The following is a 17,203-nucleotide window of genomic DNA, read 5'->3' on the forward strand; positions in this document are numbered from 1 at the left end:
ATTTGCATATTAGTCAGTTGTTTAACGCACCCAATGCTGCATCTTGTTTACGGAAAGGATTAATTTTTAAGCATGGAGTCAAAAGGAAAAGAAATTAGTGTTGGAGAAAGAAAAATAATTATCAAATTATGGAAAGAAGGAAAATCCTTTCGAAAAATAGGCCAAACTGTTGGAAGAACGTATTCCTCTGTACAACGCGTTATAAATAATTTTAAAGCAACTGGGATTTTAACATCTAAGCCGAGAAATGGTCGTCCAAAAAAATTATCTTTTCGAGAAGAACGCAAAATAATATGCATGGCGAAGACAAATCCGCGAACTACGTCCACAAAAATTGTTGAAAACGTGCAACAGACGTTCAATAAAAAAATTTGTGCGGAAACTGCAAGAAAAATTTTACATAAAGCTGGGTATCATGGTAGGGTAGCCCGTAAAAAACCATACATTTCACATGTCAATCGGCGTAAACGTATTGAGTTCGCTAACGCCTATATAAATAAGTCTCCAGAGTTCTGGAAACAAGTTATATTTTCAGATGAAAGTAAGTATTGCATTTTCGGCATTAAAGGACGTCAAATTGTTTGGCGGAAACCAGGAACAGCGCTGGAAAAACAAAACCTTGTAGGCACTGTCAAGCATGGTGGTGGTGGCATTATGGTGTGGGGTTGTATGGCAGCTGCTGGTGTGGGTAAACTGAGCTTTATTGAATCCACAATGGATAGGTGGGGGTATCTTAATATTTTAAAACAAAATTTAAAGCAAAGTGCAGAAAATCTTGGATTGTCATCAACGTTTTGGTTTCAACAAGACAATGACCCAAAGCACACAGCGGAGGTTGTACGACTTTGGCTATTGTATAATGCTCCAAGACAGCTTAAAACGCCCCCCCAATCACCCGACCTCAACCCCATAGAGCACCTTTGGGATTTACTAGAGAAAAAAATACGACAGCATGTAATAACTAGTAAAGAGTCCTTACGAAATGTTCTGCAGACAGAATGGGAGAAAATTACAACAGAAGAGACAGAGAAGTTGGTATATTCGATGCCAAACCGATTGGCGGAAGTTTTAAAACTACGGGGCTACCCAACTAGATATTAATTTTCTTTTTAAGATAATATTTTTCATATTTTTCATACTTGATGTAAAACTGAACGCAGACTTTTTGGTTATTTATTTCTTTTGTTATGGCACTTATGTCACGTTATATCAATATCGAGAAGATTAATATAATTATTGTTTCTGTTATTTAAACTTAAGAAAATAAGGAATAAACTTATGGCAATAATTTGATTTGAATTATAGATTTATGTTTTATTTTCACATTACACGCAAAAAGTCTAAGGTGAACGCAGACTTTGTGGGCTAAGTGTATATATACATATAAGAGTACTTAACTAACTTGTTGATAAAAATAAAAACTAGTATTTCATTTTCGTAAGGATAATAATATTTATTTGGTTAAAGGAATTTAAACAAACATACACCAATAATATAATACAATTCGACAGGATTTCCTTACAAAATCAATATATTCGTTCAGCTAAATCAGTGATTCCCAAAGTGGTCTATATCGACCCCTGGGGGTCTATGACAATCTGCAAGGGGTCTGCGTTAGCGAAAAAAAAATTTGGGGGTTCATGAAATGAAAATGGGGGTCCACGATAGTGGATCTCAACACATACACTGATTGTACCTATTTACTTACATCATACTATCTTATAATATCAAAATATATGTGGCAACCACTTGTTATTTTGTCGGCGTTTAATTACTATCTCCGGCTCGGATCTCTAAATGCAACTCTTTCAAACAGCTGTTTATTAATCTTACATTCTTTTTTCATTACTTTTTACTATTTTAACAATAAGACATATCAAATAAAATTTCCTGGATTTTGAAGTAAAAAATTTATTACATATAATGTAATACGTTGGCAATATTATGATTAATCATTAAAATATTGCCAACGTCAATTAATGGAAACGTCAAGTGTCAAATTTAGACGAGGACGGCACTACTCGGGAAACAGCGAAACGACGAATGAACGAAGATGAGTTAGCGGGAAAGAACGACAGAAGTGAAGGTTGGAAGTAAGGCGCCAACGTGTTCAATTCGTCACTCTATAAATACGAATGTGGGACAAATTCGTTTATTCAATATTCGTTTCCTGAATCTTGAAAAGGAAAGTGCTAAGAAAATATTTTGAAAAATATAAACAGATAGTATATCAGACAAATTATAGTGAGTCAATGTTATTTTGTTTGAGAGTGCTGGAGAAAAGTACATTATTTTTTATTAAATTTTAGTTTTGACTCGTAGTTAGCAAAGATAGATAAATTACGTCAATCATGACTTTAGTTATTAGTAGTTTAATATTCAATCATGCTAAATTAGACGAGTAGGTACTCCTCAATAGTTTCTTTTTAAAAGTTTTAGCAATCGGTATTATAATTACAGTGCAATCTCCGAAATCCGAGCTAATTGTTGCAAGAAGATGTTCGAATTATGGAATGTTTTCGGAAAAATCAAAAAATATTTTATATACAGCTGCTGGATTTTCTGTCTTATTTAAATAATTTAATTTTGCCCACAGATGACTGATGCCATATCCGAATCTTAAAAGAAATGTAGACAGTACAGTGTTGATTATTTGAAATTTGGCTTCATTCGATCATTGCCGGGCAAACAATTGCCCCTATGTGCCTTTTATGCAACAAAGTTTTGAGCAATGATGCTATGGAACCATCTAAACTGCAAGATCATCTGAGAAGATGCCACCCTGATAAAACAGAGAAAGATTTGAAATACTTTCAAACACTCAAAGATGAATTTCAGAAGAGACCTACACTGGACAGAATGTTCGATTCGAAACCTTACACAACCTGCATCTGATATCATTAAAAAAATTGCCTGAAGCAACAATACTGTTGAAAGACGTATTGATGAAATGAGTTCTGATATTGAAGGCTTCTCATGTAATTATTTGCAAACGACCCACTTCTCTCTACAACTGGACGAGTCAACTTTACCTGATAATGCAGCATTATTATTGGCATATGTTCGTTTTATTATGAATCAAGAAATCTATGAAGAACTACTCTTCGCAAGAACTCTGAAAACCGACACTAAAGGTAAATCAATATTTCATGAAGGATTACTTCATTGAAAAAGCAATTCCTTTATCAAATGTAATATCAGTAGCTACAGATGGAGCACCTGCCATGATTGACGTTATCGTGGATTTATAAGCTATTTAAAAGAAAATGTGCCAGGGGTGCTAGCAGTACATTGCGTCATCCATCGACAACACATTGCTAAAAATTTGAGTGTTAGATTGCATGAATCACTTCATTTAAACATTGATGCAGTAAATCGAATCCGAAGCAACGCGGTTATTTGGGCAGTTGTGTGAAGAAAATGACGAACACTTTCATCAATTACTCCTTCACACTGAAGTACGCTGGCTGTTGAAAGGCTTATGTTTGACAAGATTTTTTGCACTTTTTGAGACTATTTTAGAGTTTCTGGATACTAAACATAAAAATTTGAAAGAAAATCTAATGAAGAGGAAAACACACATCGCCTATTTAACAGATTTGTTTACAAAATTTAATATGGTTAATTTGCAATTACAAGGCGACAGTTTAAATTTGATTAAAACAAAGTCCATCTTATCAGCATTTCTTGCCAGAGTTAAACTGAAGCAAAATATTGGACGGGGCGAATTTTCTCAGTTCCCCAATTTGTCACAGACAAGCTGACAGGAAGACGACGTTTAAACTTACGTTCAACATTTAAATGCCCTCTATTCAGATTTTGAATCTAGGTTTGAGGACATTTTGACTATGGTAATACCAATGTTGATAATGTGGATCCATATGGTGACATAGAAGAAACGAATATCATAATACCAGAGGAACTGACTGAACTAAGTTCAAACGAAGAACTTAAGGTTCAGTTTAAAAACGGATATCAGCAATTCTGGCTGCAAAACAACATACCCGTTTTTTTTTTTTTTTTTTTTTTTTTTTTTTTGTCGGGACAACTAGCAAGTGCAGCACTCAGACATTAATTGAGTCCATTGTACTACACTTGGATTCCCTTTTAATTCTCTTTAAATCTACCCGATCTCCGAAGAAATCTGAGTAGATCTTGTGGTGCCAAGGAGCCAAGATGGTCGCTTCTTAACACATCAGTGCCAAAGACCTCAAACCTGATTCGAGCGAAGGCGGGGCAGAGACGCAGGAAGTGGTCCGCCGTCTCATCCTCCTCTTCACAAGCTGGGCAGAGTACACTGTCTGAGATGTCCAACCTTTCCATGTGCTTTGCCCACAGAAAGTGGCCCGTCATCAGTCCAACCAGCCGTCTGCACTCCCCTCCGCTTAAGGACAGAAGGGTTTGCGACAGTCGATCGGACATGACAGGTAACATCAGTTTTGTCCATCTGCAGCCTCTCTCAGCCTGCCAAGCTCGCTTGTGGGTAGTAGTTACCCATTTGCTAACCGTGGCCGTGATGGGAAATCGTGTTATTCAATACGAAAACAAAACAACCGTTTACTCACATCGTTATAATGGATATGACAATTGAGCAAAAGGTCTCCAATACCAATGAGCAAGACTCAAAACCTCAGTCGGAGCCTGAGAAAGGTCAGAAGAACTCTAAGAATAGAAGAGGAAAGGGTTCGAAAAGTAAGCAAGCAGAGAAGTTTAAGATGAAGAAGAATGAAGAAGAGTATCTGCGAACGAAGGAGTACATCTCCCAGTCCATACGCCAACTATGCCCACGCGCAGTCGAAGTAGCGCTTGATGATTTATTAGAATCATTAAAGAGAGGCGAACACGTTGAGCATCGTCCGGCAGAGGTAGAGATTAAGACCGCAGCGGTTGAGCCACTCGCTGAGTCAACTGTTTCGTATCTACGCAACAGGCGGGTTGAGGTTCTAGACACCGATGCGAATACCATTGCCGAAGTAGTCAAATTGCAGGTGCGCGCAAAGACTGAGATTTGTCGCAGGGCTACTCCGTTTGTTGATACCTCAGTTTCCGACCCATTCATCAATAGGGTTGAGAAACACTTTGCTAAAACATTCAAAAACATTGCGGTTTACTTAGATCAGGTGGGCTCGACAGTTGTTGACGGACAATTATTCGTGCCAAAGCTTCCGTCCATGAAGGCACCAGACGGATTCGTTGAATCTGGGATCACCGAGCAAGGTAGAATGCTGTACGTTCCTCCACCTCCTGATGGCGTCGAGATGAGTGGACAATATGTGTACGGCTTAGAACCCAGTCAGAGAAGTTTCGGGACATCTCCCATAATCTTGGACTCTCTGATTGAAAGGTACTCAAATTTGATGATGCGTGCTGGGAGGAAAGTCGGATCGAGTGTGATTGAAGTTGACTTGAAATCGCCAGGCTCTCCGACTCAACTCGTTGGATGCATTCCTGAAACGGATGGGTACGAAGGTTACTGTAGCAAAATTGTAACCGACCAAAGCCTAATACTGGGAACATACCCGTTACTTATCCCGTATTATGGAATATACCGAGGAAATTTTTAATTTCCTTTCCATGGTCATACCTAGTGGAAAGGGGGTTCAGCGCTGTTACCAATCTCCTAACGAAAAAAAAAGAAACAGACTGGGCATCATTAGCCGTGGAGATTTAAGATTAACCCTTACAAAATTGACGCCAAATGTGTATAATTTATTATTAAAGCATCAGGTTCATCCTTCTCACTAAAAATATTGACTTATTGCTTATGTTATTTTATTTATAGTTTATTTTCTGTTACGTATATTTTACATAAAAAATATTACATACAAAAATTTATTTTGAGTAGTTTTAATTTAAATTCAATTAATGAATGTATAAATTAACATGTGTTTTTACTTTAAGCTTTTAACACTAAACTTCACTACAGTTAGAAATTTACAGGAAATCAATATGAGGTAAGTAGGGGGTCTACCCAACACGGAAAAACATGGCACGGGGTCTACGACACAAAAAAGTTTGGGGAACTCTGGTCTAAAAGAAGAGCCCGATTCGATAGCGGTAAGCCATGTGCCAAATTACAGAAGGTCGGAAAAATTCAAAATTATTACAAATTTTTTTAATTTCTTAGGAAAGCGAAGATTACGATGTAGATGCAAAGCATGCAACTTATGAAATCGCGTTAAACCTTGTTCGTGAGAATCGTGCATTTTTGGATGGCGGATTGGTGAAGTCTTGTATATTAAAAGCAGTAGGAATTTTGTCCCCTTCAGAATTACCTAAATATGAGGGTATGTACTTATCTCGTAGACCTATAAGCAGACGAGTAGATGAAATGGCAGAAATTACAGAATCGCAGTTAAAAGAGCGTATAAAATCATTCACAGCGATTTTATTGGCAAATGACGAAAGTACAGATATATCCGAGGAGTTGATGCCCACCTAAATATATGCGAAGATCTTTTGGACATTATTCCAATGAAAGGGACGACTAAAGGTGAAGATTTATTTCAATGTGTTAATGAATGTGCTGAACACATGGGTGTATCATGGCGAAAAGTGGTTTGCGTTGCCACCGATGGTGCGAAATCCATGAGCGGATCAAAATCAGGAAATTGAAGCATTAAAAAAAATATCATTATGGATACGACAGTTAAAAGAAAAATGCTTCGATTTTTTCCCGTGTTTACAAACACTTACTGAACGCCAAGACGTAGACGTAACAAAGTTTGTTGGTGAACTTGAAAACCTCGAAAAAAAGTTTCCGGAACGATTTGTTGAGTTGCGTACAATAAAATCAAAGCTTGATATGTTCGCGACGCCTTTTGATTTCGATTCTTTTGAAGCGCCACGACACTTACAAATGGAATTGATCGATTTGCAATGTGATACCCGAATTAAAGCTGATTATAGAGAATCGGCTTCCATTGTTGAGTTCTATCAAAGAATTTGTAACCAAAAATAATAATAAAACAATAATAATGATAAACAATATAAACATGGTCTTTGCCCCTTCATACAATAAGCACAAGTAAGCATATTTTTATCTCAAACCAAATTGTATTTAGAAATAGTATAAATAGATGTAAGCATTAAAATATAAAATTAATTCTGAAATAGACGAATTCAATAAAGCTATTGCTCAGAAAAAATATAGTTTTATTAATATATTTTTTCCATACAGAGTACTAACTGGGGGGCTCAACCGGGATTGCAGTACGTTTGCCACCTAAAAGCTAAGTCCTTGAAATAAAGGAAAATATAAAAATCCACGGTCTTTAAGGAAGACAGTTTCTGAAAAATTTAAACAAAAAATTATTAAATGAAGCCTAGCTATACCAGCAAAGAAAACTGGAGCACTTTAAAAACTTACGGCTAGTTAAAAAACAACGCACCTACGAAGGTAATCGGGATATAAAAATTGAGATGGAAATCGAAATAGCGGCCCTGAAAGCCCAAATAACGGCATTGGGAATGAACATGCAGAACCAACAAGAATCCTTCCAGCAACACATCGAAACCATCAAAAGGGAATCATTCCAACAAGTAACATTTGTTACTCAACATGAAGAAGCCCGTCTGGCACTAACAGACCCTAAGGATATTGATCTGGAGCTATTTAAAGCGTTACCAAAATGTGATGGCGATAAAACGCAGTACCGTTCTTGGAGAAATCAAGCCTGGACATTTATGGAGTCCATTAAGAGTTTTTTGCAACACCTTCGTTATTATTCGACATTGGGAATAGTACGCACGAAGATTATTGGGTCGGCAGCTGATATTCTAACAAACCACAATACAAAATTGAATTTCTACTCCATAATCAATCGACTAGATTACACATATGCAGATCAGCGTCCGTTATATGTCCTACTAGACGATATGAAAAGAATAGTTCAAGGAAGACGTACATTGTCTGAACTTCACAGTAAGGTCAGCAAGGCATTAAATTTAGCCTTGTTTAAAATCGAGATGTCTGCTAGTCAAAACAGTGCAGCAATGTTAGAATATGCTGACGGAGAAGCTGTGCGTACTTTCATACTAGGGCTAAACAGCAAATACACTAGCGGAACATTATACAGCAATAGCCCAAAAGACTTGGAGGCAGCCTATGCCATTGCATGTACAATATACCACGACAATGTGAATTAACAGTGCGATATACAGCCGCAGCGATCAAATCCAGCACGTCATCATTATCCCGAAAATCGTTCAGCACCACGATATGAAGGCAGGCAACATCGATATAATCCAGGGATACAGGCATACGGGAATAATAAGCGCTTTCAGCACCAACAGCAGCCGCAGAGACCAGTACCCATGGAAGTCGACAACTCAAGAGAATTCGTTCGGACTACACAGAATGGTAAATATAGTAACCCATTTAAGAGAGACAGAGTGCCGTCAAATCAAAACATAAATCCTCAGAAATTACAGAGAATAAGTCATACAGTCGAAGAAGGAAATAGAGCAGAAAATCTAGACTGTTTTGAAGACAAATTTGATGATCACGATGATTTAATAGAAATTAAAACAGGATTAAACCAATTGATTGAAAACAATAACGAACAACGTAAAATAAGTTCACGATTCGAAAAGATCCTTGAAACTCTTGATCCTAGATCTATTACAGAGAAACTAATTAGGACAGAAGTCCTGAAAGAAGTAGAAAGTATTATCAATACAATAAATTTTGCAAGGTTAGGAAACTTTTATTCAGGAACCTTAAATTTAAAAGAAATAAATGAAGTAATCAGCAATGAAATATATAATAATCCTGTAATTAATATACTTGAATATTCCGACATCCATGTATGTATGTTTAAAACCGCAATAATAACCATATACAAATATCCTGTAATTTCAAATAAATGTCAACTATATCAAGTGATTCCTTTAGCATTTAAACACGGAAAATATGAATTAAATCAAAAGGTTTCAAAATGTAATAACGAATTTATTAATGTATCAAAATGTAAAAACTATTTAGGCATTAGTATTTGTAAACACGAATTAAAGTTCACCATTCAGGAAGATTTTTTGTGTTTTATTCCTATCACCGATTTTACTGGAAAGGGAATAGGAAGTGCTTACCTTGATTTTTTCAAACCTTCCGGACTAGACTGCAAGTATTTCTTCGGGCAAGGATATGACGGTGCGAAAGCGGTTAGCGGAGAGTTCCAAGGGGCCTAAGCTGTTGTCACAAAAACTTTTCCCCTCGCGCTCTACTCTCATTGTGCTGCTCATAGCTTCAATTTGGCGGTAAGCTCTGCGTGCAATATAACAGGAATCAAAAATTGTCTGGGAGTTCTAGAGAATATCCATTCTTTCTTCATTTATCCGAAACGCCAAAATACCCTTCAGGGTGCGATAAATGAAAACGAACATCTATCGGAATCTCTAGTAAAGAAATTGAAACAATTTTTTAAAACCAGATGGGTAGAGCAGCACGAGTCCGTCGCAACATATCTTCATTTGCAACCAGCAGTGATTCGCTCTCTTGAAGTGATTTCTACTACCTGGAAAGACCAAACAACTGGGTCGAGGAAGCTAGCACCGCCACAACGTCAAAATCAAAAACTTTTTGTGCCCAATTTATGGGCTATTTATGGGCTAATTTTGGGCCGCGACAAAAATTTTTGGGCTCTTCTCAATCTAGAATCATTGACACTTCAAAGTGGCGGTGCCAGCTGTAAAATAGCCAGCACCGCCACAATGATAACTCGAGAACGGTTGGTCGTAGAAAAATCTCAAGGATATCAGAATTTTGGGCTATTTATGGGCTTTCAAATCCATATAAACAAATTTTTAAAAAGTCACCCTCTCTGCATAAACTGACACCCCCACATGCATATGTCCTGTAAATAATAATGAAAACGACAAACTAAAATTTTTTCACAGCACTATTATCAAAGTTACTTGCCACTCAACACTATTCAGTTGCAAAAAAAAAATTTTTATATTTTTTTGTCATTTTTATTCACGCAAGTTGAGGAGGGGGGTGTTAGTGTACACAGAAAGGGTGTTTTTTTTTTGTTTTGTTTGTATGCATTTGAAAGCCCATAAATAGCCCAAAATTTTGATATGCTTGAGATTTTTCTACGACCAATCGTTCTCGAGTTATCATTGTGGCGGTGCTGGTTGTTTTACAGCTGATTTGCAAAACTGGCAATTACTTGAGAGCTAAACGAGTCTAAAAAATTTTGTTGTATCCCATCATCAGCCTATAATGCAGACAATATTGAATAAATACGATAATTTCTTCAATACCTTTAATGTATCAAATATTTAAACATAAAATTTTTTTATGGGTAAACTAAATGATATATACATAATTCAGTCAAAAGGCCATACTTCGATTTTGCTCTGGCATAACCTTTCATCATTCACAGATTTTTGCATGCTGAATCGAACGATATAAAAATTTTTTCTTACATTTTTTTGAGAATTTAGAGAGTGGCAAGGAAAGATTGAGAGAGCGAAAGAGATAGCAATATTATCTTTCTCTCACTCACTCTCTCTCTCTCTCTCTCTCTCTCTCTCTCTCTCCCTCTCTCTCATACACATTGTGTAAGCGCGAGGCGCCAGGGGTGTTCAACGACCATGTTTCCATTGTCACAAGCATTCATGATTATTAGGTGTCAGTCTCAAATTATTTTTGAACTTGCAATTTTTTAATTTTTTCAAGCAAATTGTGAAATTGTTTTTTGTATAAAACAGTATTTTTACGAAATTTTCTTATACTTCTCGACCAAAGTATACTAACTGTATCATTCAGTAACGCATTCATTTTTTTTTGTTGTTTGAACGATTGTTCCGAGAATACTAGAAAAAATTTTTTTTCGTTGTTGTTATGACGTCAACGCCCAGAGATTACATGGATAATATAACACGAAAGTAAACACAGTAAACGATGTAAACACAAAAAATTTTTTCGTTGTTGTTATGACGTCAACGCCCAGAGATTACATGGATAATATAACACGAAAGTAAACACAGTAAACGATGTAAACACAGACAATACGGCGTGTCGGATAACCAATCATATCGTTCTTTAATAACAGAAAGACGTACACACAATTTGAACAGTCAGTTGAGTTAGAGAAATTGTCAGCGAAAGTATCAATGTTCTAGGCTCCTTCGATACATCTTGCATTGTTTCTAACTAAAGTAACAATCCATTTTTCATCGTGTGTGTATATGTTATTAAAGTGTATATATATTATTTTAGTGTGTATATATATTATTTAAGTGTGTATATATATCATAATATAATATTATACGTAGACACATAAAATTTTTGACAATTTTTCACGTGGACGTAATTTTTATAGACAATGAGTGTCAAACGCGGTAGGCCTCGTGATCTTGACAAATGTCAAAAAATTAACACATGTATATTATCATTTAAGGATGATATAGTTTGCGGTGATTCAGTTGCATCTAAATCGAACAATGTGTGGCAAACATTATCCGCTCAAACAGGGTTATCCGCATCGGCCCTTTATAGCCGAGTGATCTGTAATCGGTATGGCATCCGAGACGAACTCTTCGGATTATCAGACGAAAAACATGAGGACGACCACCCTATTGACGATACAATTGACTCGGTTAATTCATCTTGCCCTGATAGAAGCAACAATTTATTAATTTGCTTCGGACCGGATGAATTTAACCAAATGACGGAGAGAAATACATATTCTTCAAAAGACGCAAGACGACGCAACAAGAAGCGAGAAGTGCTGCACTTCAAACCCGGTGTATGGGAGGTTGCAGTGAATGATCGCCTGTATGCGATGTACAAAATTTCATGTGGATTTCACTTCAGGAAACACCACCTGTCATCAGAACGAGGAGCCGGCTCGTTCTCGGGGTATTGTAAGTGTGGCAGTGAAATCGAGGGAATAATAAGTGATATCGGAAAAAGTACAGTTAATGTGAGCTGTCTGATAACGCGGGGTACTGGTAAATGTGGCAAACGATATTGTCGCGCCCCTGAGCGAGAAGGTAAATATCATTTAAATTTTTTTTAAGATTCGACCTGTTATCTGACACTTGATGTTAAATTTTTTTTTTTAACAAATTAAAATAGACGAATAAAAACTATTTCAATGAATTTTTGAAGCATAAACCCTTTATTGTATCAATTCTAGTCAAAGTAGTTGACACACTATTTCACCAAGAATTGATGAATAATAAAGATCTTTGAGAGATTTGAAATCATTTTTAAAAAAATTACGAAAAACCATAAGACGTCAAATGACTGAGTTGATCGAATCATAAAGTATAATTTCAAAATAAAAAATGAAAATCAAAAGGTCGCAGGTGATCGCTAACTTTTTACGTTTCGTTTCTAGATATTGGGAATGAGTTACATGCAAAAAATATTGCTCCGTCAACATTTCGAGCTCTCCGTGCGAAGGAAAAAATGGTAAAATGCAGTGATCCTGAACCGGGCACTCTTTACAGTGCATCGGTATTGAGAAGAATAAAAAGTGAAAAAACTCAAAAACTCTATGTTCATAAAGATGTAATCACTGCACTTAACATCTTGCAGGCTGAGAAATTGAGGGGGACTATTCAATTTCTCTCGATAGAGCCATTTTTCGTGCATTACTCGACGTCCTACCAAATCCAAAGGTATAAAGTCTTTGCAATGCATGAAGCTCACCCACAAATATCTTTTGATGGCAGTGGAAAATATGTACCACGCATCAAATTTCCAAATGGGAATCAATCAGGCCCAGTATTCCTCTACCAGATGGTTGCCCGGAGATCCGATGGTAGCGCATTTGAAGTAAATCAAATGTTCTCAGCGACTCATAACACCAACATTATTCATTATTGGCTTTTGGAATTTAAAAGCTATGGCGTTCCGTTGCCAAAAGAGATAGTCACTGATGGCGGATTGGCATTACTCAATGCGGCGATTCGAAGTTTTATTTCATATCAAAATGTTAACGAGTATGCTGACATATGCCTAACGAGTACACGAGAGAATTTACATCCTCCAACATGCTACATAAGGATGGATGTCGCCCATGTTATAAAAAATTGGAGGGATATACTCGCAAATTCAAAAATGCGCTTATTGCCAAACGTAAAAAAATTTTACATGGCAGTATTTGGCCTTCTCATTATGAGTCGCAGTCTTGAAGACTTTCGTGAAATCTTGCGATCTATGATGATTGTCAGTATGTGTGAGAAAGACGGTAATGTTACGTCATCGAATCAGCCGACTATGTGCAAATTTTATAAAAACAAATTGCTTCAGATGATCACCAAAATTCCAGGCGATTTGCTTTCTGAAGAGGCGTTAACCGAGGAAACTGGTGAGTACAAGACATTTACATACACGTACATATAAATGATATAATTCGTAATTGTGCATTTCAGATGATATATGGAACGAAACACGCCGAGGTGACGATGTCGACATCAACGATTCCGGAAAACAAAGTAAATGTTTGATGTTTGCCCAAACCATCCACGATGAAATTGTTCCACGGTGCATCACCAATGACGAAGACAATACAGATTCAGATAATGCCCATTATTGCCCGGACATCACTAATCATATTTTAAGGAAATCTAAAACATTTCCGTTATGGTCGTGTGTTTGTCGTGATACTTTCAATTATGGCAGAGTTCCGGCGACGAGCAGCTGCAGTGAGTCAATGTTCAATAACATCAGAAACCGATATTTTGGAAACATGACATTTCCAATTCGTGTGGATGATTTTATTGTAAAGCATACAGACATCATTGATGGGAAAATGCATATGAGTGGAATAGATACGACACCGACGATGTCTTCACAACAATCGCCAACAGATGTGAATTCTCCACGATCGTTCTGCAAGGAACCACTTCATCGTGATTCCTCAGTTACTTGCAAAATTTGCACGTCCTCGTTTGCTGCAACGATTCCTGAAGATGAGCCACTGGACAAGCATCTGTGTCAATTGTGTCTGCGGATGTCAAAAGAGGAAATTGAGAACATTCTGGCCTCCAGAACTTATGAAAATTGGTACGGGCTAGTGGCAAAAGAGGAAAAAAAGAAAATAGCCGTAGAAAAAAAACGAAAAGTTGAAACACAATCACTATACTTGCAGCCGAATTTTACCGAAAATCAGCTTTTACTGCATCAATCATTTAAACGCTTTCCAGTATTAAAAAATGGAAATAGTTGCACTGCACCTGTACCAGTCGATGGAAAAGCCACAGTTTTATCAAACACTTGTGCATTTGATTCCATTGCTCAGGTAATATGTACACGCATCATAGCGAAGTTTCCAATAAAAACAATTAATATGATAATTTTGTTATTGTATTGTTATGCAATCGTTACATTTTATTTCAGATCTTCACGGTTGCATGTTTTGACGATGCCGATTTTATGGAGTGCTGCAAAAAATCAAAACTGATTTTCTTCGATCTTATTGCAAGCATGAGTACCCACCAACTGAATTACGGCATGTACATTACGCGAGCAAAATTATTAAAATCGTTGATGCCATTTCAAGAAGGAGAGGAAATCGACGCAGTGAAATGCCAAATTAACGCTGGAGAATTATGCGCAAAACTGTTTTCAAAAATTCCCAGCTTTACAACGATCAAAACTTGTAGTACTGGCTGCGCTCCCCTAGAAAAGGATTGGCCAACAGTTTTAGTGCCACTCAACGAAATAAAACAAATTCCTCAGTATTTGGAGGAATCTGTATTTATTAGACATGCAAAGCCATGTCGAAACTGCAAAATAACAACAAATATTGATTTTCGAATTGGTGTGTATCAATTTATAAATTTATTTTCTTATATTTGTAATATTTTACTTTATTTAATTAAAAAAATTTTATTTTAGGGCCCTTTGCAATAGTCGAGATATACCCTGTAGACGATAATAACTGCAATATACAACTGAAGGATATTCAAAAATGTATTGAATTTAAGAATAAAAATAAACTGCAGCTACTTGGTGTCGTCAAATTTAGAGAATTTATTTCTCGAAAAAATACAAGAAATCAAGAAATGAAAAAATTAAAAACCGCCATTGAGAATAAAGAAAATATTCTTTCAAAAAACGAAGGTAATGAATCGCTAACACCAAAAATTGCCATGAAAGTATTAAAAATTATGATTCTTTTTCAGTTCCGGTAAATGGCCATTAAACGGGTCTTGTTTTGTGTGGAGATAACTCATGGATAGAGTTTGATGATTTTAATCCCCAACAAAACCAAAAAAAATAAAAGACTGTACGTGGCTTCAGCCACATGTAGCCATCTATAAGCTTAAAAAATAAATATTTATTTTAATGAATAGTTTGTTTTTATATTTACTGTATGAAATTATAAAACCTATATGATAATATAGTTTAATTAAAGATATTTAATTTTTTTTTGGATCTCAAAATCAATAAAAAAAACTATATATTTTCGTGTGATTGCGATTTTTTTCTTATCACTATATGACACATCTGTTAGTTTGCCTACAAAAAAGGTTCAATCATCAAATATTAACTCTATTAAATAGGACACTAAAAAAATTACTTCTCCATACAATATTGTCTACTTTATGCGCTGCAACAAAATTTTTTGGACTTGTATAGTTTTCGATTAATTTTCAGTTTTGCATATCAGCTGTGAAATAGCCAACATTGGTACAGCGATAACTCGAGAACGGTTGATCGTTCACTCAACCTTCATTTATAAAAAATTTAAAAAATTTATTAAAAATTATTTTGCAGCTGAATACTATTAAGAAGCATGTAACTGTAATGATACTGCTGTAAAAATTATTTAGTTTGCCATTTTCATTATTATTTACGCGAAAATTGAGTGTGGGTGTTAGTGTACACAGAGGGGGTGGTTTTTTTTTTGTTTTGTTTGTATGCATTTGAAAGCCCATAAATAGCCCAAAATTTTGATATGCTTGAGATTTTTCTACGACCAACCGTTCTCGAGTTATCATTGTGGCGGTGCTGGCTATTTTACAGCTGGCACCGCCACTTTGAAGTGTCAATGATTCTAGATTGAGAAGAGCCCAAAAATTTTTGTCGCGGCCCAAAATTAGCCCATAAATTGGGCACAAAAAGTTTTTGATTTTGACGTTGTGGCGGTGCTAGCTTCCTCGACCCGTAAGTTTTACTGCAAGTAGATATAAAACTTTAGCTTCACAAGTGCTATTTGTATTTCAGCTTTACATAATGCCCCCCCATAGAAAGTGCATATTTAATGAGGAAATGCAAAGCCAATACAAGTTCTTAAAAAGAATCCAAACCAGTGAAGTGCAATGTTTAAAATGTATGGCTGTATTTTCTACTGCTAATGGAGGCAAACATTATGTGCTACGCCATTTACAAACACGAAAACATCGTAATGCTAATATTGCAGCTTCAACCAGCAAAAGTGTACTGAACTTTGTGCGGACTCGCACAATGGATGCTCAAGGAAAAAAAACAAGTATAAATGAAGGGACCTGGGCATTCCATACTGTGAAACATAATTTTTCTTTTCGATCAAATGACTGCACATCGAAACTAATAAAAAGGTGCTTCGATGAAAATTATTCATCAGGTCGCACAAAGTGTGAAGCTATTATCTGTAATCTATTAGCACCAAATGCAATGCAACTAGTCGTAGTAGATTTGAATGCTGTTAATGTTGTTACTGTTTTTTCTGATTGCTCGAATCATGTCTATCAAAGTATGCCCAGTACTAGGGTATGTTCAGAAACGCATTATAAATGCGCAGTAATTGCAGCGCTGGCAACACTGCCAATGTGACAAGTGATACAATTGATAGATTTGTTGACGATTTGCAAAAAGATTTGTTGCATTTATGAACGCGTTTTACACTAAAATTGAAGTATTATTGAGTTTAGTTGTTGACGAAATATTTGAAGTAAAAAGTGATAGTTTTTTGCTAAATTTAAGAAAAAAAAGACATGTAAAGCTAAAAAGATCACATATAGTAAGATGTTCATTAAAACGAAAAATTTCCAAAAATAAATCTTTTTTTTTGAAACAATAAAATTGTTTCCCGAGGACGTATTTTATTCTCATTTTCGAATGAATTGGTCCACTTTTGAGGTAATTTTTTTTTGATTTTCATTGAATCAGCATTTTTTAATAAAGTTTTTTTTTAATTAAGTGTTTGAAAGCCGATTTAACCCCATTTTGGTCAACCGCAAGGACTGGTCGTTGCGG

The sequence above is a fragment of the Anastrepha ludens genome, chromosome 6, assembly GCF_028408465.1.
Source record: "Anastrepha ludens isolate Willacy chromosome 6, idAnaLude1.1, whole genome shotgun sequence".
Taxonomy (NCBI): domain Eukaryota; kingdom Metazoa; phylum Arthropoda; class Insecta; order Diptera; family Tephritidae; genus Anastrepha; species Anastrepha ludens.